Genomic DNA, 25,478 nt, shown 5'->3' on the forward strand with positions numbered 1-25,478 from the left:
GACCAGGGGGGTATTTTTTTTGTTTGTTTAGCGGATGTAATTGTTGATGATCTGGCATGATCCTGGATCTGTCGGTTTTTCGAAACTCTTGCTGGATGTGTTGTCATAGCAACACATCCAAATCCTCAAATCTGCTCGGAGCAGGTTTTATTTCTATGTAAACAAGGATTAGCTCACATACTTAATCAGTGTCCATGCATGGAATTCATTCAGTCATGGCTTCGCCATTCATGAATGAGCGAACAATTGCACAAATTATAAGAAGAGAATTTCATATAGAGAGGGTTTTGCGCAATCGGCAAGATCCATTATTGCTCCCGGAGAAAATAATTTTCGAAAGATACTGCTTTAGCTGAGGGGGAATATTGTACCTCAAAGATTTATTAGCACCTTATATTTGAAGTCAAACTTTCACAACCACACAGACAGTATGCATTGCTTTGAGATTTTTTGCACTTTTTTATATACTGTAGGCAATGCAGAAAATCTATCTAAAAGTGCAGTTTGCCAGGCAATTCATAAAGTCTGTTTGGCTCTGAAATATTTACTTCAGGTTTTCATAGTGTTTCCTGGACACCTGTGTGTGCAGACAATAAAACAGGCATTTCATGGAATTGCAGGTAGGTAAACACAAGCAAAAACACCCACAGTTCCATAAAGAATCTTACAGTCAGCCTAACATTCTCATTACCCAGGATTTCCAAATGTGATTGGGGCACAGGGTTGTACGCCCCATCAGGTCCAAATGAGCCAGATTACATAAACAGAAAAGGCTTCCACAGTATTAACATGCAGGTAATGTAACTTTTTGTGAGAGTTGAAAATAGCCAATAGGCATGTTGACATACAGTAAAATTGTTTGACCTACATGCTATAAATTCTCAGATGATCTGGTGATGCATCCTACCTTGTATCAAAGGTGGAGGCTAAATGGACAGGGTCTGTTCATGACTCAAGGATTTTTAAGGAGTCACACCTGTATCGGACATTTGAACAAGGTAATAATCTAATTATAAATTATAGTGATGTGTGTATTGTATTCACAATTTTTACATATTCCACAGGTCATCATGATGGACTTCTGCTTGGGGACAGGGAATATGCCTGTAGGCATTTTCTAATGACCCTGTTTCCTAACCCTAACCCTGGACCACAAACTCGATATAATGCAGCTCTGTCTAGGACAAGGGCACGAATTGAAATGATTTTTGGCCACCTGAAGGAGAGATTTCAATGTCTAAAAAGGCTGAGGTTTGCACCTGACAGAGCATGTGACATAATTGTGGCATGCTCTGTCTTACAGAACATAGTCACCATCAGAAAAGAGAGAGTTCCTGAGGTTTTGGTGCAGCCTGATGATGACCGTGACCCAGTGCACCTTCAGTAAACTAGTGGCAGAGCTGCCAGAGACAGAATTGTGGCCAATATTTTAATTGAAAAAGACAACAGTGGTGTTGTAATGTAAGATTTTGCATATAACTTGATAAATGTTTTGTATGTCTTTATTTATAATTTAGGTAAAGCAATGTAATTTAGTGTTACTTTGGTGAGAGGCATTTGCGTTTGCCGCCCCATTTACGACTAAGTTTCTTTGTAATTTTACGACAGGATTTGGGGAATGTGTCTTAAACCAGTTTGATGAGTATTTCTCTACTAAAGTCTTTCAACACCCGCACACAAAGCCAGGTTAGTTTAACATATGGTCTTGGCTTGGTTGCAGGTGTTAAGATGTACTATTTCCCCCCAATGATCTGAAATATGGCTGTTTGGAATTGGCTTGTCTCAGAGGCCTTGAAGTACCATGACGTCCTATTGGCTGTAGGGGTTGGTCAGAAAACCTATAAATTTGCTTGCTCAACCACACTCTCTCTCTTTCTAACCAACATATGAAAAGAAACATCTCTTGCTAACCTGTGATGATGTAGAAGTATCTTTCTCTTGTTAACAACTGATGAAGACCATCACACCATGAACTGACAAGAACAGCACAATGAAGAGCACAGCTTTAGCCATATTGAGACAGGCTTGAGGCCTGTTCTGAAGAAAGCTGAGCACCAATGATGCCTTAACTAGAGACATTTTAAGTAACTACAAGTCTGTGTGCCACCTGAGTTACACATCACCATTTTATCAGGTTGTAAGGTTGCCAATATTCAAATGTACTTTGCATTTTGTTATTATTTATGAATATTATCAATAATACATTATTTTATGTGTAACTTAACTCCTGCTTGTCTTTTTACTACATCTAATTGCCTGAGGTTATAGATATAGAAGGGAAGGTGGGGATAAGTTATATACAGTGGTACGTCTGTGAGATCAGGCATTCTAAGGCTACATATTAATAATACAATAGGGGAAAGTAGAGCAATATATATATTGTGTGCGATTTCACACAAAAGTTATTTATTGTATATTATGGCCCTTCAGCCTGTAAGGAGGAGAACATAATTAAGGATACTCACGTATACACATAAACATATGGGAAAGAGATAATAGAATTTTGTTACCAATTGTTTTTCTAGTATTTGTATCTGCAACTTCATTTTGGTTGTCCTCAGTTCATGAAGTTCCATGTCCTGCTGTATTTTTCTCATTTTTAGTTTTCTGTATGTGATTTTCTGTTGAAGATATCTCTTGTATAGAGCCCTCACATTTTTCTGCCATTAAATACACAATTACAAATGACTTTTTTCCTCTATATTATATAAACAGTATATCATTTTGAATTATTTTGTATAAAGTACAATAAATGGCTCAACCAACCTCACCATCTCCTTTTTGATGTGGACTTTGTTCATGTATGCTGGCTACAGGCTCTTGAAAAACAGTTATATTACGATTAGCACATGGGACTGACCAGAGTGAAGTTTGTTCAAACATTATTTGGAAAATGGACCTCTCCTCCTGATGAATAATCAGACACAGTGTCTTCATCAAATATTTGACCTTCATCAATATCTCGTTGGTCAGACACAGGTTCTAGGGATATGATATTCCCTGCAACTGACCCAACAAAAAAGAGGGCTATATGCAACATACCTATGGCACACATTGGGGACAAATATATGCAATGACCATCCTTTAAATGAAATGAAGTGACCACTGCATCCTGCCACTGGTTCTGAGGAGGAGCTTCCTCCTGGAATGCCCTCAGAAACAGGGCAATGGGCATTTTGCTGGAGAGCCAACTCTTCTGCAGGTGTTAGGTCTGGACCGCGTGGACCTCCACCTGTTTGTTGCTTGTCTGCCTTCTTCTTATTAGCTTTAAAATGAATGTTTTTTATATTATATATGATTCTTTATGTCAACAATTCTTTAAATAGTTATATACCAATATTTACCAGTTTGAAGTATAGTCTTGTACTTCACTTTAACCTGTTCCCATGTTCTCCTTGTGCTAATGTTTGATCTGGACTTATGACATATTAAATAACAATTAATCTGACAGGTATGAAATTAAATGCTGCATTCAGTAAGTACAATGCACATTACTTACGCGTTTTATTTGTCGGCCACTTTTTGCCAGCAGTTTTTTCTGGTTTGGGCTGCTTTTGCAGTGTTACCCCTTGTGCATATTAAATCTTGAAATTCTTCATGTCCTTCGAGTAAAAGGTCCTGTTCTGCTTATATGAAAAAATGCGCTCATTCTTTTGTCATTTTGTTGCATCCTATCAAAGACTTGCTGATCATGTTTTCTAGACTCAATATATATGGGCTTTTCAATCAGTGCAGGCATGCACAATCATCTCAGATGATTGGATCCAGCTAGACTAATCTACTACACAGCTGTGTTTGAAAAACTGACTTATCCTGGATGATTTAAGCGACGTACAGAAAATACCTCCCTGGTTTAAAAACACGGACTCAGAAACAGGCATTGAAATAGATGGATTTGTATGTGAACGGCAAGATAGAAGATAAGCTTTGGGTAAGTAGATGGGTTTTGCCTATATTTTAATAAAATGTGGTGTAATAATATCACTGTAAGATCCAACTACTCACTAATGGACTTGTGACAGTTGTTTACGTACAACTGCACACTCAGACGATTTATAAACTGTTCAGAAACTGAAAACCTAATCACCTGGGGCCTCAAGTATAAACGGTGTGTACACACAAAAATGTTGCGTACGCCTGTTTCCATGCTCACATTGCAATGTATAAAATCTAAACTTGCCGTAAAGCCAACTTCTCAGTTCGGTTTTGCAAACTGACGGCACCCAGCGTCAAAGCTGTGCTTTTGTTCCAGTGTGGTTTCCCTTTCTTTTTTAGATCCAGATCCCTGATGCGGCTTTATCAAATACACTGAAATTAACTGCATATTGTTTATTAGTTTAAGGCATCTGATTGTAATTAACCTGTAAGAATATAATGGTCCACAGAATGGACAAACTATTCCAAATGCCATAGCTGCTTTAGCATTGTTACTCTCAAGTATTTACCCCACTGTATCTGAGTGTGGAATCACAGCTCTACAGCAGCTGATCGGAAAGAGAATTATCGGTATTCAGCATCAAGCACACACTGCCTCAGCCATGCTGTCTATTGAATTGCTCTCATCCAACAAATGCTTCAGAGCATTTCCTGTAGGGACCTTGCAGTTCAGAAACAGTTTCAACCCAAGAATTATAAACGCACTAAATCAGTTCAAGTGCTACTTGTAAAACTGTTTGTACTTATAAGTACAATTACCTCACTGTAAACTTTTGATACAGTTATAATATTGTACTACCTGAGCTACTTTATAAAGCGTGTATTTACATATGATGACGATATCATTTTTAAGATGAAATTAAGGAAAATATGTTTATTACATTATACAGATAAAATGTTAACATCATTTAAATAATCTATATTGTTAATAATTAAACATGTGAGGACACAGTGTCGCAGCACTAACGACGAGCTGGCGCCCCATTAAGGGATTGCTCCTGCCTTGCGCTGTATTCTTGCTGGGACTGGTGTGACACTGGATGTTTAGATGGATAGAATAATTAAACATACTACAAAGATATTTCAATGTTCCTTAAAAGTTTTGAAGAATCAGAGTTTTAAGCTTACAGATGGCTTAACATCTATTACAGAGCTGATTGTGTGGTGATTGGGTACTTGGCAAAAGAAAAGGAAGGACAGGAATTGGGGGTTAGTACTTTTGAAAGAGACAATTGATTGCAATGTACCAACACCCTTAATAAAATTTTGTGAATCTATGATCGCTAAGGAAGGAATAGTCAAAGTGTCCCCAAATAGTAAACCATGGATTGCTTAAAATACAATTGCAGTACTTTTAGATAAATTGTTCATCAGGAAAAAATATGTGAGTTTTACAGCAAAGGATTAACAGGTTAATTAAGCAAAATAAAACGATGAGAAAAATTCAAGAGGTAGTTTAATGATAACAATCCAAAGGATTAGAAAGGTCTGAAAACAATCAGAGGACTTGATTCTAAAAAAAGTTTGACCTTTCCAATTAGACAAGGATCACAAGCTTTTAGCGGATGAGCTTAATGACTTTTTTTGCAAAATCTGAAACCAATTATTTCAGTACCCATAATGCACAACCAAGGGAGGTATTTGGAAAAATACCAAGAAATATTGCTGGGATGAAGGTCAGTACAGTAATCCCTCCTCAATCGCTGGGGTTGCGTTCCAGACCCCCACACGATAGGTGAAAATCCGCGAAGTAGAAACCATATGTTTGTATGGTTATCTATACTAATAAAAGGCAAAGCCCTCACTCACTCACTCACTCATCACTAATTCTCCAACTTCCCGTGTGGGTGGAAGGCTGAAATTTGGCAGGTTCATTCCTTACAGCTTCCTTACAAAAGTTGGACAGGTTTCATTTCGAAATTCTACACGTAATGGTCATAACTGGAAGCTGTTTTCTCCATTTACTGTAATGGAGATGAGCTTGAACGCCGTGGGGGCGGAGTTTCGTGTGACATCATCACGCCTCCCACGTAATCACGCAGTACATAGAAAACCAGGAAGACCTCCAAAAAGCGCTGAAGAAAACATGCATTATATAATTGAGAAGGCAGCGAAACAATAAGAAGCGGAAAGTGACATATACAACCATATTCATGAGTTCTGCTACTTCGGGAAACAAAGCACGATGTAAACCTACACTTTAAATTAAGTTCATAGACAGGTTGCGCTGGCGCTTGTAATTTAGTGCCTGCCCATATAAGGCCGTCCGTCAGCGCAATCCAATAGCAAACTCCACTAAATATTCACGGGTGAAGGACTGTGCTTATGGAGAGGAAGATGAGATGGTCAGGGTGGTGTTTGGCACAAACTCAGCGAAACTGCGAGAGAAAGTTTTAAGTGCCAGGACTAAGGTAACATTAAATACAGCCATGGACATAGCACGAGATGGCACCAGCACAGCTGGGAACCTTCGATGCATGTACACCGAGCGGCTCACGGAACTGACGCAGTGCACAGATAAAAGCAACAGTTCCAAAGAGCTGAACAAAACCGAATTACACAATTGAAAAGGCAGCAAAAATATGATACATACAAGCATATTCATAAATCCAGCTACTGCGGAAACAAAGCACACGGTGGAAAAAGTCAATGTCCCGCTAAAGGAAGACAGTGTAAAAAACCCGTGCATGCAGTGTGTCAGGTCTCAGATAAAGAAGAAGACGAGCTGTTTATTGATGCAGTAAGAAACGAATCGATGAATGAAACCTGTCATCTTTACAACGATTGACAAACACGGAATGTAACTTGAACACAACACATCCTACAAATACGAACCTGATTGAAAGAAATAATGATAATCAAATCCTTGATGACAGCAACACTCAGTAACACTCACAAAACAAATACTGTATATTGACAGTCATGTTACGTTATTTTTAAAATGTTCCCTTTTCTTTTCTAGCTTTTTAACACACTACTTCTCCGCTATGATACGCTGGTATATAGATATATGTATATATATATCCCGATCTACATACTCGAATAATGGATACTTTATTCGCCATCAATGATTGTTTTGGTAAAGCCATACTCAGTGTATTCATTAGATGAACGGTAAAAAAGTAAGAGCGAGGGGAGGATGACTTATTGAGGCATGCAGGCTGTAGTGCGCGTCAACTCTATCTGAATTGCGATCACATTTGAAAAATATATCTTTTCAAGTTCTATTTAGTCCATATGTGTCAAACTCAAGGGCGCGGGCCACATCCGCCCGCATGTAATTATATCCGCCCGAGATCATTTTATATACTGTATTATTGTTATTAATGGCCCGGTATATGAAGCGCTGGTAACACAATAAACTACAGATCCCATAATGCAGCGCTTCAGCTGCCTTGCTGAACACTTACCGCGTTAATCAAGTCTAGCTTATGATGCTGCAAGTTATTGCGAAGCTAGCTCACACGATGCTGAAGAGAAAAGTTGATTCTGAAAATAGAGCCTTTAAAACCGATGGGAGGCTGAGTATATGTTTACTGAACCCGTGTGTCTCATTTGTGGAGCTAATGTGGCTGTAATTACAGAATTTAATCTAAGACGGCACTATGAGACAAAACATCAGGGTAACCTGAAAGACCTGAATGCAATGCAGAAGATACAGAAAGCAGAAGAATTAAATAAGAATCTGACACTTCAGCGGACGTTTTACCGTGCACAATCACAAAGTGATTTCAAGTGAAGCTGCTTTTATGGGAGACACAAATGCAACTTGCCCCACTTTCCCTGTTGCCAAGTAATGTTAAACCAAGTCGTCACTACGGTGTTCCCAAATACGCACTTTGCTGATAAACTGAGCGCACTGAGTTTGCACGGCGCTTTGGTGACTTTGAAGAACAAAAAAAGTCCGTCTACATGCGGCTCAACCTTGTGCATGTTTGGTAGCACATATCTGTGTGAGAAGCTCTTCTCAGTGATAAAGACTAACAAAACAGCACACAGGAGTCGCCTCACTGATGAGCACCTGCAATCCATCCTGAGAATCTCCACAACACAGAACCTCACACCAAACATAAACGAACCTGTTGCCAAAAAAGATGCCAGGCGCCCAGCTCTAAAATGACATATGAGCAAAGACAACTGAATGATTTGATTTGTTATTGCTGAAAGGAACACATTTTATTTATATTTCCAGGTTTTGTTATGCAGCATGTTCATATTTGAATTTGTATAATTTTGACAGGATATATTTTTATGGAGAGCAAAATCTTTTGGGATATTTAAAATCTAAGTTTATTTTTTATATAAAATTACATAAGAGTAAAGAAATTTGAATGTTTGTTCTTTTAACGTTTACTTTATTTCTAACTTGTATAATTTAGACAGGATATATTTTTATGGAGAGCAAAATATTATAAGTTGTTTAAGGTTTGAGTTGATTTATTCAGGAATAATATTCCTGTCTGTTTTTACCATTCCTACCAAAGATATTTCTGTCGACTAAATAAAAATTCCTTCTATTTAAAATTTAAATAGAACTTAAACAAATACGATAGTTCATAATATCCACGCAGACTTGCACGTAAGAGCGGGAGTTATCCGTTTTAACAAGCAGCGTATTGCACTGATACGAAATAGCTGTGTGTGTATATATGTAGATATGTATGTATATGTATTGTGGTGGATTGCCGGCATTTTACTCCGGCCCTCACCCCCTGGCCGCTAGGAGGAGCTCTCCTGAGAGCATATACGGGCCCCGAATTCCAGCAGGGCCTCATGGACTATGTAGTTTTTATACACAGCCCTGCTGGATACCTTGGGGGCCACTGGGAGTCGCTGTCGGGAGACCAATGGACTCATTTGGACACCATGACCCGGAAGTTCGTCACAGGAAGAGCGACGGGCTTCCGGGGTGAAGAAAAGTACTGTTTACCCTGACCCGGAAGGGATAAGGACTTGTGGAACTGTTGGGCAGAAAGACTTCCGGGTCAGGGGGAATAAAAGGACTCTGGGAACTCCCAGACAGTGAGCTGAGCTGGGTGGTAGGAGGGCAACGCGTCTGGGAGTGGAGGATTATTGATTGATTATTGTATTGTGGTTTATGAATAGTGTGGAGTGGAGGGTGCTTAGTGCACATTGTTATAATAAATATAATCATTGTGGCAATTTTACCAGGTGTTTGGCGTGGTACCTGAGGGTTCAAGGGAGCACTACTGCCCCCTACTGCGACACTGGCGTAGCCGGCAGGATTTCTCTGGCCGTCTGTTGGCAGAGGACCTGAATATAAAACAAATTTTGTGTACGCAGACGACCCTAAGAAGGTCCCGCTCGAACGTCCGACGGTAGAAACGCTACCCTCTACAAAGAGCGCTGCAATAGACAGCCTGTCTATACATCGATACACCATGGGGAAGAAATCTGGGAAAAAGAATGTGGATCGCCCAAAGGAACAGCCCCTAGATGATGCCGCGAGTACGTGGACATACCTGACGGGAAGCGAGGAAGACCGGGCAATGATTGAAGCCGAAAGGGCACGTGCGTTACGGCAGCGGGATGGCTGCCGGACATCGGACACAAGAGACTACCTATATGAACTGGAAAACCGTAGTCAAGGTTCAGAGGTAGGTGCCGAAGAAACGCCAGCGCCGGGATTTATTATTCCTATTTTTCAGAGGCCGGTCTTTTCGTTTCTGACGATGAGTCGGAGAAATACTTCCCACCTAGGCAAGATGGCCGCGATGACGAAGCGACTAGCCCATCTAGGAGTCGACAACAAGGGATCCTATTTGACGATAAAAGTCATGTGATCTATCCCGGAGCTGGCTGGGAGCAACTAAAGGACTACAGTCGATCATATGACCAGGAGGGTCACCTTTCATTTGCCGAAAAGGGGCACGTGATTTCCCCAAACGGATTATGGGAAGGAGAAGGTCGACAACAGTCCAGAGGTGAGGTCAGCATTTCCGCGATGGAATCGAGCTCCCTGAAGGGAAAGGGGGAGGCAGGCGAAGCAGCGCCAGCTATTCAGGAAAGTAAAGAGGGACGGGATGTGACTGAACGATCCGCCGATAAAATAGAAAAGGCAGATCGCAGTTGGCCAGTAGCGGCACCCCGGCCCTCTAAAAGAAACTCCAATTCCCAAGAGCCTTTGCAAGACCTAGCCGAGCACGTGCCAGAAGCGGACGTGCTGATTGGCTCCCGGCCGAAAGGTAAGAGGAATAATGAGAGTAACTTGCCTTTGGCGAAATAAATGACATTGTGGGACTGCGGGATCTCGAAATTGCTCGAGCCCGTATATGTTTTCTTACAGACATTGGCAGATGTTAAGAAACAGATGGATGAGTTGGGAGCGACGGCAGCAGCACCGTTGGAGGCTCTGAGGGGATTCGTGCAGCGGCTGCGCCGAGAAGCTCCAGAGATGATCGCTGCGGGAGCGCAAGTAAGTCCCTCCCGTATTGTAGAGTATAAAGGGACGCAGTGCGAACTGGCCCCGCGTCTAATAAGTACCGGGTGTCAAGTCACTGCAAACCCAACAAGGGATTGTGGCATGATGACAGACGGGGCGTGGGAAGCACCGATCGTACCGGTACAGCTGAACAGTGCTGTTACCTGAGGCGCGCGCTGATGACACCGCCTCCAAAAAAAACATAAATCAATGGGCGTACAGACAGCAAAGGTGCTCTCTCTTTATGGTAGAGAGTCCCCAGCTGTATCCAAGCCCCAGAGTAAACAGGAGATCCCCAACGTAAAGCGCGGGTCTCCTGACAAGATGGGGAAAAGAATCGAGAGCTGCAAGGCAACTGTAAAACCCTCCTTAGCGGGGGAAAGGGTGGAGCTGACAGAATTCCCGAGATGTTTCAGGTCTCGGGAAGAGAGACAACCAGGAGGACGTCGCGGTGCTACAACTGTCGGCAAATAGGACACGTGTGGCGAGATTGTTCGGAGGACAGGGAGCGGTGGGATAGAAGATACACCGTTCCCCAAGGTTCGCCGGGAGGTTTAAACACAGCCAAGGTTCCGGATGACGCGTCCTCCTGGAGGAGGACGTCCCTCGCGGGGATCGACGCTCCGCCCCAGTTGTCGTCGCTAAGGGGGGGGAAATGTGGTGGATTGCCGGCATTTTAGTCCGGCCTTCACCCCCTGGCCGCTAGGAGGAGCTCTCCTGAGAGCATATACGGGCCCCGAATTCCAGCAGGGCCTCATGGACTATGTAGTTTTTATACACAGCCCTGCTGGATACCTTGGGGGCCACTGGGAGTCGCTGTCGGGAGACCAATGGACTCATTTGGGCACCATGACCCGGAAGTTCGTCACAGGAAGAGCGACGGGCTTCCGGGGTGAAGAAAAGTACTGTTTACCCTGACCCGGAAGGGATAAGGACTTGTGGAACTGTTGGGCAGAAAGACTTCCGGGTCAGGGGGAATAAAAGGACTCTGGGAACTCCCAGACAGTGAGCTGAGCTGGGTGGTAGGAGGGCAACGCGTCTGGGAGTAGAGGATTATTGATTGATTATTGTATTGTGGTTTATGAATAGTGTGGAGTAGAGGGTGCTTAGTGCACATTGTTATAATAAATATAATCATTGTGGCAATTTTACCAGGTGTTTGGCGTGGTACCTGAGGGTTCAAGGGAGCACTACTGCCCCCTACTGCGACAGTATATATATGTTTATATATGTGTGTGTGTATGTATATATATATGTATTTGTATGTATATATGTGTGTGTGTATATATATATGTGTATATGTATAGATATGTATATATATATGTTTATGTGTGTGTGCAAATATATATATATATATTTATACAGTATATATATATATATATTTATACAGTATATATATATATATATATATATATGACAGCAACACTCATCACTCACAACAGTGACAAAACAATTACATTGACAATCATGTTACATTATTTTCAAAATGTTTCCTTTTCTTTTTCATTGCTTCTTTAACACACTACTTCTCCGCTGCGAAGCGCAGGTATTTTGCTAGTTTATATATATTTTAAGCCCTTATAAACTCTCCCAAACTGTTTATAAATATTCCCCGCACAGTTATACAGCATAAACCCTTTGTATTCTCTTAGTTATTAGGTAAGATTCATTGAAATTATGTATGTAAACACACTGTTTATATACAGTAAAACCTAAATATTATTTTAAAGATATCGACTGTCTCCGATATCACATATGTTACAGCCATTACGACAGACAGGCCACCAGCAATAAATACGTACAATGCAAGAAAAATTGTTTACAGTAAGTGTGTGTACAGTGACACTAAACATACGTACGTGTACTAAGTACTGTAGGTAGAAAATTAATTATGGTTACTCACCAACAATGACATGATGACTTGTCCGATAACGATGAGTTTAGTTTTACTGCACAACAAAGGAGAGCGTTACAGCTCTTCTAAAGGAGCTTGTTCAGGCGAATGTGTAGCACCACTGTTGTTCTTCTTCAATCCAAATCCCTAAAGCAGATTCCATCCAGACTACTGCCTTATTACATCCACTTACAACTCGTTTTGCACCCTGGTTCAAAGGACACTGCGGCCGTAGATCTTATATTCCTCTCCTACTTTATAAATAAAAAGAATTGTAGCCTCATTGATGTCTTACAGCGGTGTAGCTTTTCCCTTCCTTCATCATATCCAAAACGTTTACCTTTTCGGCAATCATTAACATCTTCCGTTGGCGCTTGGCCACGGCCCCTGAAGCAGTAGCAGGAGCAGATCGTTTTGGAGCCACAATGAAGGGCTTGACTATGCATAAAGATAAACACAAAAGAGCACAAAAGTTAACTCTTTACACAGCAAAACACATTGATGCTGAATGAGCAAGACGAGACTTCCTGGTTAACGCCGCAGAATTGAATTCAGCACTCCGTCGCTGAGCCATTCAGCACACAGGAACTTAACTGTGTGCTCTGATTGGTTAGCTTCTCAGCCATCCACCAATAGCGTCCCTTGTATGAAATCAACTGGGCAAACCAACTGAGGAAGCATGTACAGGAAGTAAAAAGACCCATTGTCCGCAGAACCCGCGAAGCAGCGAAAAATCTGCATTATATATTTAGATATGCTTACATATAAAATCCACGATAAAGTGAAGCCGGGAAAGTCGAAGCACGATATAGCGAGGGATTACTGTATAACCAAACTGGAGAAATCTTTGTGGCAGATAAAAACCAACAGTGAAGTAGAGTCAGATTGTATATCAGGTCGGCTCCTGAAGTCCTGTTTAAAGCAGCTTTATCCAGTTTTTCATTTGCATTTTGCTAACTGATGCCAGAGTTTTGAGCTTTGGAAACAGTCAGTCATTAATCCTGTTTCTAAGGTCTCCATGCAAAGTGGCCTAAATGACAACATATCAGTGGCACTCTCTTCCATTCCAATGAAAAGAAAGCTTTGAACGCATAGTGGAAAACATTTCAGTGACAGAGACAAACTTGCTTACTGTGTAAATAGAAGTGTGGAAGATGATCTGCAGGTTATCCTACATCAAATCTTCACTTTTCTTGATAATCCTGGTTCAGTTTTTCTTCAGTGTTCAGTACCATCAAGCCACATATTTTGATTGAGAAATTGAACAGTATGAATGCTAACCCATTTATTAAATTATGGGTACATGCCACTTTCTTAAAAGCCATTGTCTGACAGTGTGTTTTGTCTCTATTACTGTTTACAATGTACACTACTGACCTGAAACAGAAAATGATCATTGTTCCATAATCAAGTATGCTGATGACACCATGCTGATAGGACTGTGGAAGATGAAAGCCATAAGCCATACCAACTATTTTACTATGAATGTTAAAAAATCCAAAGAAATCTACACATCATTGTTCTGGGAAAGGAAACAAAAATAGTGACTGAATATAAATATTTATGAACTACACTTAAAAACAGTCTTTATTGGAATATTAATACAAAAATGCACTCTAAATGTAATCAGCACTTATTTTCCGCCATAAACTCAGACTTTTTACAGTGGACAAGGACATCGTGCTGTCCTTTTATCGCAGCATGATCGAGTATGAAATCACTTTCAGCTTCATTACTTGGTGTAGTAGTCAAACCAAAATTAAAAAAAAAAAAAAGCTTCAACAGATCACCAACTATTTAGCAAAATTTATTTGGGCCTGATTTAGATGATTTTGTTAAGTGTGTCAGAGGTCAAAGTTGAAAAAATTGAAAATCATCTCAACTGATGACAGACACCAATGACATGAGAAACTTAAATCAGGGAGGATAATCATTTTAAAACCCACGCAAATCAATCCAGAAATTCCTACAGAAAAGTTTGTTTTGGTGATGTAGGAAACTACTCACTGACACTTCTTTGCAATTTCTATAAAAGAAAGACCTACACTTTAAAGGGTTATAATGGTCTGTCTGTCTTCCTTTGTTAGTTGCATTTTTCTCACAATTGTTATAGCGAAATACAGAGCAGGATGGTCCAAAAATGCTTCAAAGGATGTAATAAGACAGGTTTATTATACCAACAGTTTATTATACCAACAGAGCATCTGAAAGTAATCAACAAAAGTTGGATCACCTGTAGGAATTGTTTGCATCAAATTTCAAGGCTTACTTAACCTCCATTTCTTCAGAGAAGCTGTAAGTTGTTATAGCCCATTAATTGTTCCCTGAAAAAGCCATTTTTGTATAAATCTGAAAATTGCATTATTGTCTCATTTTATTTTTAAACTCTGGCAGTTTACTGCTTACCTTAGTACCATTTCTGCTTATTCACTAGATTCGAACTGCCTGAATTTCAATATAAACTGGAAAAACTAAGATGTTTAAACCTTTTTATTAGTAGTGTGTATATAGATATATACAGTATATATACAACATATGACTATATACACAATATATATTATAAGGCACGGGATGGAAAATGCTGCACTTTTGGTTTCTAGACAGGGTTAAGTTTGAAAAAATACTTTCGTACAAACAGTTGCGAGATCAGCTGCATGTCAACTGCCTTAATGCTCAACTTCAAATCACACAGCAATAACAGTCATGACATTTTTCCTGGCTATGGCTTCTTCTTTTCAGACTCAATTGTGGCATTCTCACCCCTCTATTGTGGGGCAGCTCTGAGAAGATGCTTTTGAATTTTATTAAGTCTAAGTTCAATTTTTGTTGAAGATTAGCTACATTTTTTTCCTTTTATTTGTTGCTGGAAGAAGTGGTTTCTGCTTCTACATGAATAACATGTGCCTTTAAAAAAACTGTTTATTAATTTCATTTTGGCAACAACAGGGACCTTTCCCAGTCTATGGCTTCAAAATGATCTTCACCTCCTAATATCCTAATCATTAATTAAGATATAAGGTAAACGGTATATAAAATGTTTCAAGGGGACAAATATTACCCTAAATTTCCACAGTTGCTCTGGTCCGTGCATTAAGACATCTCCCTTCTACTACTAATGAAGTAGTAGACTGTAAAAAACATTTTGCTTCTAGGCCCTCAGTTTATTCTTGTCATAGATAATAATATGACATTATCCTACAAGAACTGTAACTCAGTCGTGGAGGATATATCCAGTACTGTGAAAGGGGCTAAAATGAGAAACTGGATCAAACCTTACAGAAGGACGTAGGAGATGGGGTGGAGTACCGGGACTGATTTATTTTAATAGGCTCATCCTATTTTAACAGCAGCTCTAGCTGCAAAGTAGAACATGTCTCAACTTTTGAAAGGTGGTACATAGTGTCATTCTGTGCAGTGCTTCCTGTCTGCTTCCATTTCTAGATGGTAAAATAATTTTAAATTAGTGAAGTGTTCAGGCGAATGTTTTAAAACTTTTCCTTTAAAACTTGGAAATGAAAAGTTGAATGTAAGAAGAAGGATCTGTTTTGAAGTAACAGAGTTGGCAAAAATATTCCTGCAGACCCAGTTGATGAATTAAATGGCATCTAATTGTGTTTGAACTTTCCTGGAGATTACTTGCTAATGATTCAGAACAAGTCTCATGGTATTATGCTGCTGCTCAGAAATGGATAAGTATTATAAATTAAATAGCCATGAAATTGTACACATTGAGCAATGACACTTTTGGAAGCAGTTCTTTATTGCCAATGAAATATCTTTGCTGAATGAGACTGTTATATTCCGTCCCCATTTTGGTTAATTTTTTGTCAATTTGAAGCACACGGTCCTCCTGTTTATGTGCCACAACCCTTATTTCAAGCATTATTTGACAACATTTACAGTTCTTTTCCAAATGCCATACATAATTTTCCTTTGATGAAGCCATTTAGGACTCATAATGTAGTTGGCATATCACTTTATGCAATGTAATGTGTCTGTGACAAGTTTATGAGGTCATTTCTCAGCCATTCCTGCCACCTTGTTTAGACACAGAATTAATTTATGGCCATTGCTTCATTTTAGCCTTTGGTGATGATTGGCTGCTGCTTAGTTCACATGACCTCACTCATTAGACACTGGCTACTCATTATTCAGACACTGAAAATGATTAAAATGTAGAATTTGTCTTCTGAGACTATCAACTAACACTTAGAAACTGACAAGATATTATTAGTATTGCCTGAGCAGGTAAACATGTAAGGTTTAATTGAATGTACAGAGGCTGACATCCCATTTTAATCAGACATGATGTTACATCTCAGTTGTTTGTTATAAAGCCTTTCTGAGAGTGGAGACAGAGACAAAAGAGAAGTGATAGAAATACAGAAATACGAGGAATGTATTTAAAGTTTTACTACTTATTCTGATATTTAAGGAGTCCAAACACTGGCAGGCTTGTGGTTCACGTTCACCTTTCTAAAATTGTATTTCATATTTAATCTCTCAGAATTTTGAATGAATCAATTATAAATTTGGGTAACACTTTAGTTCAATTATTGTAAAAATTTTATTTATTACTAATATACTGCTATATAACATGCCCTTGACGAAGACTTGTTTTCCTCTTAAAAACACTTACACATCATTAGTAACAAGAAATAGTGCATGGAATCTTCAAGGTCAGCGCTATAAAAGCCCTGAAGCAAACAGAATTTGCTGTTTAGTCAAAACATGCAGCTGAGGAGTACAGGGCTTACCCTCAAGAGAGTCTTTTCTTTTGACAGCAGCATGCCATATTTATGCACCCATGAGTGCATTTTTCTTTTTAATTTTTTCATCCTTATATATTAAATGGGGTTACCAGCAGGTACCTCAACCCTTTTTCATTTTGACCTGTCTTCTTTTTCTACACATGTTAAAGATCTTTACAGTAAGTTCTGGTTTTCTGGTGTTCTCATAAGAACTGCTATTAAAGGATCATGATTTAAGGTGGTTGACAAGATAAACATTGTCCTACTGTAGCTTCTGTAACTTTTATATTTAAGATATTTCCAAAAGAATGTGGAAAAAAATGCAGTGTGAAAGGCGCTACATAGGTGCCAGACCTGGCACAAAGAGACAGGGAGGCACACGTAAAAATAAAACAAAGATTTATTGTCTTCACCTATGGGACATGTCTTCCCCATGTCCCACAGGCACAGCACAGTCCCACAAAGCACAAAACAACAATAAAAGGCAACCTCGTCCTCCTCCTCCTGACTCTGGCTCCCTGAGTGGTGGCTGCTGGCCCCTTTTATCAGGCCACCTGGAAGTTCTCCAGGTGGTTGATTGCCGAGTTCAGGCTGCACTTCCAGGTGTGGTGAAAAGACTGCCCACAAGGGCTTAGGAGTCCGAGCTGCAGCACCCCCTGGTGGCGTCTGCGGGACCCAACAGGGCTGCACCAAACTCCAATTTCCATGGAGCCCTGCGAGAAACCGTGGCACTGCTTCAACCCAGGGGGGCAGTCATCTAGTGTTCATGGGGAGGTATTGCACAGTCCATGGCTGCTCCTCCTGAATATATAGTGAAGGGGCACCCCGGCTGTTTGCCACAGCAGGTTCTTAAAACCTTAAAGAAGGGTATGTATGATAGGACTGGAAAAGTGCAAATAATAGTGAAACATCTACTTTCAATGTGCCGCATGCGTGGGTACAAAATTTACAGGGAAGGAGAAAGACAGAGATAAATATAATTATTTTATTCATTATATGCATAGCAAGAAGAAGGATTCCTGTATCTTACTTCTATGGCCACCTATTTGGTTGTTGATTCAGTTTTATCTAACTCCTACCACAGTCTCTTAAGTACATATGTTCAATATCCAGTAACAAAACCTGAAATTTAGGTGGGGTTAATCTCTCTTCACCTTAGGTCTCTAAAGGAATAATCTTTCCACATCTCCATATATATGTAAAATCCAATGTCTGTCTGTCTGTCTATATGTCTGTCTGCTTTTCATGAGAGAACTACTTAACAGATTTAGATCAAGCTTTTTTCTATAATTTGCTTGAACATTCCGGCTGATTTTGCAGCCTCTCTCATCATGCTAAGTATCATAGTTCGCTTGCAGTATTGATTTATTTCTGCGAATCCAAGAGAGACGCAGCGGGTTGAGGGGAGGGTTTCAGGCCCCTCCTCACTCAGGCTCCAGCCTCGGGGCATTTCTTACATCTGCTTAGCTAGTGAATGAGAGAACTATTTAACAGAATTAGATCAGACTTTTTTCTAGAATTTGCTTGAACATTCAAGTTAAGTATCATAGTTCACTTGCAGGAGCGATATATTCTTGCTAATCTGAGACAGAGGCTACAGGCTGAGGGGAGGGGAAGCATGATGTCAGGAGTAGGGAGCTGGGCAGGGCCCTCCTCACTGTCCTGTTTCACTTCTATGCGGGCAAAGCCACGGGGGACGGCTAGTTTCATATAAAGTGAAGTTACAGTTTTGTCTAGTGTTTGAAGGAAAGATTAATTTATATGAACCAGATAAGGTCAGATACTAATTTTAAAGATGTTGAGTCTCCTCTGTAGCTTTGATTCAAGATTGGACTAGCTAGTAAAAATGTTGCTTAACTCACTGTACATGGTTATTTAAGTTTTATTTAAGTTGATCGTTAAGGAAGTGTGAACTGAAAATTTATACTTTGTAAAGACCAACAACTAACAGTGCTTTTATCAAGATTATTGTCTCATACACATTTTATATACTACCCAATGGTGTCTGATTTTTTAAAATTTCAATAACAGCCATGGTTTCAAACGCATACCACCACACTGCCAATTTGAGGGCCAACTGTGAATGCGCTAGAAAACTAATTGTTGAACTATCGAACAGCAGTGATAAATGGGACATCTCAAGTTAACCACAGAATATGTTTCAGCTATTTCACTCATAGAGAGTGTTACAAAACATTTTGGGTAAACTTCATAGTGACTATCAGCTCTGTTGAATTTCTTTACCACCTCTAGAAATACAAATCGCTAATTGGAATCAGATGAAGGTGATGCAGGTAGCTATATTGAAAATACATTGGATAATGATTGAAAATAGTTTGATCATATGACACAATGGAAGATAGTACTTTCTTGGCCAAGATGCTGTTTATAACTTAACTTTAGCCTTGGCTTTAAAAGTGATAATTGGATGGGAAACTGAAGTATCTGCTTCACTGGGTAATGTTTTTGGGAATATTTCTTGCTCAGTCCTTATTAGAGTAACACCATTGCTACTCCCTTAACCCAGTTATAGCTCTAGTTAGTATACTACCTGATGGAACATGGACTATTCTGATACCTTACACTATAAACACCATTTTGTCTTGGTAATCTGGAAGAATCTTACTCAATTACTATAACACAATGGGAAAATTATGTCTTACTAAAAAAAATAAACTCAATTTACATAGAGCAGTCCAAGAATTCTTTAGATTCCGAAGAACATTTTAGCTTCTTTGACTGTTAATTCAGTTTAACATCTTTCTTTCTTTCTTTCTTTCTTTCTTTCTTTCTTTCTTTCTTTCTTTCTTTCTTTTACAGACTGCTACAGATTGACCTTAAAATCAGTCTAGAATCATGGTGTGCTGTTATTGTGCCTCCATAACCAGTATTTTAACAAGCATAAACAATTACAGATTAAATTTACTTGACTTTAAATTTAGAATGGAAGGGATGGTAATTTATATTGTACTGTACTGTACTAAAGGCTGCTTGTTTTGTCTTCCTAATAATTATTTATGGCTCATGCCGACATGCTTATAGAAGTGGTTAGGAAAGGAATAATTTTCAGTGTACAGTAGAAGAAAGCTTAAGCAATTAAACAGCTAGTTCTGTCCTGTTCATTGTCATTCAAGCAATAATTATTAAATGAATGTGGCTAACTAAACTAACTATTAAATACATTCAACTTGCTCTCTTCATACTCTTATTTTTCCTTCACTTCTCTTGATTTGGCCTAAAATGGTAACAGACTGGTTGCACCAAATCAGACTTTCCTGTCACCAGCAGCTGTCTCCAGGAATTCCTGGTTGGACTCAGACCATTTTAAAAATATATTTCCTTCCTTGTGTAATTGGCCACAAGATTTCTTGCAGTGTTCCATGACTCATACTTTTTTTAATGTAGCAGAATATCTCTCCTGGAGACACTTTTAAGGCAATGAAAGCCCCAAGAGCCTGGGAAAACCAGCAAGAGTGAGTTACAAGCTTCTTTCCTTGAGATCAAAAACAGGACCCCATGTGACTCTGAAAGTGATTCAGTGGTTTATTAAGATTTAACTGAAAAATGGGGTTTAAACTGACTTTGAGCCAGAAGATGAGTTGGTTCAAAGAAAATGAGACCAGGATTATAAATAAAAGGGAGAAAGGGATGCAGGACTTTTAAGTCTGTACTTAGAAGGTGAAGTGAGCCAGACAGATTTAGACAAACATGGAATATGGGAAAAATTAGTGCTTTTTGGGAACAACTGTGATGCCACAACTCTGGAAAGCCAAGATTGAAAGAACTGTCTAGCAGCTCAAGAATAGTAGCAAGTTTGCTGTTTTACTGTTCATTTTGGCACTTCCCATTTCATTTACTTACATAATTTGTTTTTGCATATTTTCACAAAAAGTATTTAAGTATTTTTAGATAAATTGGGTGTTCTTTGCCAAAAGCCACTACTATACGTTGTTTTTTGTCTAAAAGTTTCTGTGCTTGAATGCAGTGAATGTAGCTGCTACTCTGAAAGAGTGCATGTAATGTATTTGTGTGTGTTCCTACTGACACCTGTAACAAAAGGATAATGTTTCTGTCTTTCACCTAGATTTGGTACTCCACAATTACATAGATAGATAGATAGACTGAAAAAAGTATAACCTCCATTCAACTTAAAATAATTAAGGTAATGATTCACATTTAATATTTTCAATCTGAACGAATATAATTCTAATTGAACCCACAATTTTTAAGTTGAGGCAAATAATTTAGAGTGATTGGGTGTAATTCATTTGTTTTATACTGAAGTAAATCTGTTTTTTAAGTTGTTACAATTTAAAATGGTTTATTGGTCGTAACCTGTATTTATGCTATTAGAAATATTAAGAACATAACACATTCCAATGCTATACTTTTTACATTTATTTAAAAATCTAGTGCAACTACACAAGCATTTTGCAGTGTAAATCTTAAATATACAACAAAAAATTATTAAACGTTTCCACAGCTTTATTGAAAGTATGTTTTATTACGAGTTCTTATACTTAAAATTAACAGTTGAGAAACAGGGTTATTTACCAGAAATCCTCCATTATAAAAGTCTGCTGAGGAAAGTATCCTCTCACCTAACTGGTTTAAACGCTAAAATAGTATTTTTACAGGAGACCAACTTACTAAGCAAGGACCAGTTCCGGGTGCTAAAGGACTGGACTAGACATATGTTCCATTCTAGCTTTACAAAGAAAACCAGAGGTGTGGGAAATCTCATACATAGAACAGTCTCATTTGTAGCATCAGATGTAGTATCGAATCCTGAAGGGAGATATGTGATGGTCATGGGCAACTTATTTAACTGTAAAATGATTTTGATGAATGATTATGTACCTAATGTCGATGATAAGAAATTTATACAAAATTTATTTGCATCCATTGCCAATGTGAACACTCATAAAATTATAATGGCTGGGGACTTTGTGTTTTAAATCCACTCTTAGATAGGACTTCTATCACAAGGGGGACAATATCTAACACTACAAAGATAATTACAAAGTTTATAACTGACCACAACTTATCAGACCCCTGGAGGTTTCTAAACCCAAACTCAAGAACATATTCTTTCTACTCACCAGTACATCATTGCTACTCAAGAATTGATTATTTCATTATAGATAATAATTTCTTGCCTATTATTAAATCTTGCAAGTACGATGCTATTGTTATTTCCGACCATGCACCTCTGATCTTGGAGCTAAAGTCACTATGCCCCACACACTCACCTCGCAGATGGCGTCTCAACCCACTTGTATTAGCAGATGATAATTGTACAAAATTGATATCCAAACAAATCAGTTTCTTTCTAGAGACAAATACATCCTCAGAGATTTCTGCAGGAATACTCTGGGAAACTCTTAAGGGCTTTTTAAGAGGTCAGATTATTTTATATCTTTCCCACAGAAATAAATTAGAAACCAAGAAAGTATCAGAGCTAAAAAGCGAAATTACTAGAATAGATGAAGAACATGCCAGGCTTCCAAGTGAGGCTCTGCATAGGAAAAGGCAGGCTCTGCATTCAGAACTCAACCTCTTGACAACTAAAGAAACTGAACAACTAATTTATAAATCCATACATCATTACTATGAACATGAATAGAAAGCTAATAAGCTTTTAGCTCAAAAAATCCACAAGCAAGAAGTTCGCAACGCAATCCCAGTAGTCACAAACACGAACAGAGACGAAATCATCGACCATGAAAAATATAATGCACACATTTAAAGACTACTATAAATCCTTATATTCTACTGAGTTTAAATAAGACAGCACACAATCTAATACATTTCTGGATACATTACAGATACCACAAATAGATACTCTTAGTGCGGAGGAACTAGATAAATCTCTAGCGCTATCAGAATTACTAGATGCTATAACTTCAATGTGGGAAAGCAGCAGGCCCTGATGACTACCCTGCAGAAATTTATAAGAAATTCTCCGCTCAGCTAGCTTCCCTCCTATTAGCAACATTTACAGAAGCTAGAGACAATCAAACTCTTCCTCAAACTTTTTGTCAAGCATTAATCACCGTATTTCCTAAACAAAATAAGGACTTATTACAATGTGCATCATACAGATAAATTTCACTTTTACTCTCAAAAATCATAGCTAGAAGGATGGAGAAAGTGCTCCCTTCGGTAATATCACAAGATAAAACTGGATTTATCAAGGGTCGACGCTTATCTTCCAATCTTTGATGCCTGTTTAATGTAATATATTCAACAGCAAAGGCAAACACCCCAGAAATACTATTATCATTGGATGCAGAAAAAGCATTTGACATGATTGAATGGAAATACCTTTTCACTACATTAGAGAACTTTGGGTTTGGCCCGAACATTTGTGCTTGGATCAAACTACTGTATACCAATCCATAAGCTTCAGTTTGTATCAACAACATTTGTTCAGACTACTTTAAACTAGAACGAGGTACCAGACAGGGATGCCCCTTGTCACCACTGCTATTTGCAATCGCCATTGAACCACTGGCAGTTCACGGTCAAAATGCTGATCAGATAAAGGGGATTATCAGAGAAGGACTGGAACAGAAAATTTCTCTATATGCAGATGATATGGTACTGTATATATCAGACACAAAATTCTGTGCCACTTACAGAATTTCAAAAGATCTCTAGTCTCAGAATTAATCTGAATAAAAGAATTCTCAAGCATATATTAGATTAAACACCCTACCTTTTATTATTACGGGACAGTTTAAATACCTTGGGGTTAAACATCACAAGTAAACATAAAGCTCTTTATCAACAAAATATTGCCGTCTGCATGGAAAAAATTAAGTAAGACTTGTATAGATGGTCAACCCTTCATCTCACTCTAGTTGGAAGAATTAACATTGTGAACATGAATATCCTTCCTAAGCTTCTTTTTCTATTTCAAAACATTCCAATATACATCAATAAATAATTTTTAAAGAAGTTAGATTCAATTGTAACCTCGTTTATTTTGAATTCAAAACATCCTAGATAAAAAATAAGTGCCGGTATCCCAGCAAATTTTTACAGTCTGAGAGGCCTAGCATTTCTTGTATTTCTATATTAGCAATTGAGTTTTTTATACAGTGTAATTTTCAAGCCATCAGTTGATGATGCATAGACGTTAAAAAGGATCCTTGTTGAAGCAATTTTATAGAACATTTTTATCATAAAAAACTGTTTAATATGAATCGAGAGATGTTATGCTTAGACTATATAATGCACAAAAGAGACTATTGTGTGCAGTTCTGGTCACCCCCCTAATAAAACACATAGCAGCACTTGAAGCTGTGCAGAGGAAAGCAACCAGGTACATCCCAGAACTTAAGGACATGTCGCACTTCAACAGATTCAGAGAATTAAACCTGTTTAGTCTCGAGCAGAAGAGACTTAGCGGGGACCTCATTCAGGGGGCCAGACCCAGCCAGGACGCCTGAATGGACGGAGAGGCAGTCTGTACATCCCCTGGGCTCAAGCCCAGTGGGGCCTGTGGCCATCGCCCGGGGTTTCCCGAGCTTGGGAGATCTGCACATCCGCTAAACCTGGGCAGGTGGAGGAAGGACCTTCCAGGGACACACAGAGTGCTTCCGGGTGCTAGTGTGGCATTTCCGCCACACCAGGAAGTGCCGCCGGAAGATCATCAATGAGCACCTGGCGCACATCCGGGTGAATATTAAAGGAGCCGCCTTCCTAGAGTCAGGGAGCTAGAGTTGGGAGTTGGAGGTGGATGAAGCTCCAGCAACAGGAGGAAGAGAGGTGACATTAGAGAAGCCTGTGGGTAGGGGTGTTTGGTGTGGGAGCACTGTGTGCTGTGTGGGACTTTCGAGTAAATTAAATGTGTGTTTTATAAAGTGCTGGTGTTTGTCTAATGGTGTTTGGGCGACCTCTCACAAAAGATAATAATAATCCATTTTATCACATCAACTGCTATTTAAAGAAGATAAATATACATTTATTTCTAAGCCTAATAAGCATACCTTTGATATGATGGAGGAAACTGTAGTACCCAAAGAAACCCACAGAAACACAAGATAAATGGCCCAGGGAAAAATCTGAAGGACCCTTGATCTTTAAGTTAGATATTGTAACTGCCCCCAACCCCAAAACCTTTAATTCTCATTAATGATGAAATTTCATTGACATGTCAAGCCCAATTGCCTAATAAACCTGTGTGTTACCCCTGCTAGACTAATCTTTATTTGATTTACTATATAGAGTGCACATTTCTCTATCAGGTTAACAAAGTGTTTCCAGATTTTTTTTTTTAAATGGAGAACATAAGCACAGTAAATTGAAGAAATCTGAGTCACTTTCTACTGAAAGAATTTAAAATGTGAAAAAGAACAGTGCCAAAGAAAAGAGTTAATGTGAGGTTTGGCTTACAGGTGCATTGGCAGTAAAGCTACAAGTAAAGCTGGCAGCCAACCACCACACC

This window comes from Polypterus senegalus, chromosome 1 (genome assembly GCF_016835505.1).
Source record: "Polypterus senegalus isolate Bchr_013 chromosome 1, ASM1683550v1, whole genome shotgun sequence".
Classification (NCBI taxonomy): domain Eukaryota; kingdom Metazoa; phylum Chordata; class Cladistia; order Polypteriformes; family Polypteridae; genus Polypterus; species Polypterus senegalus.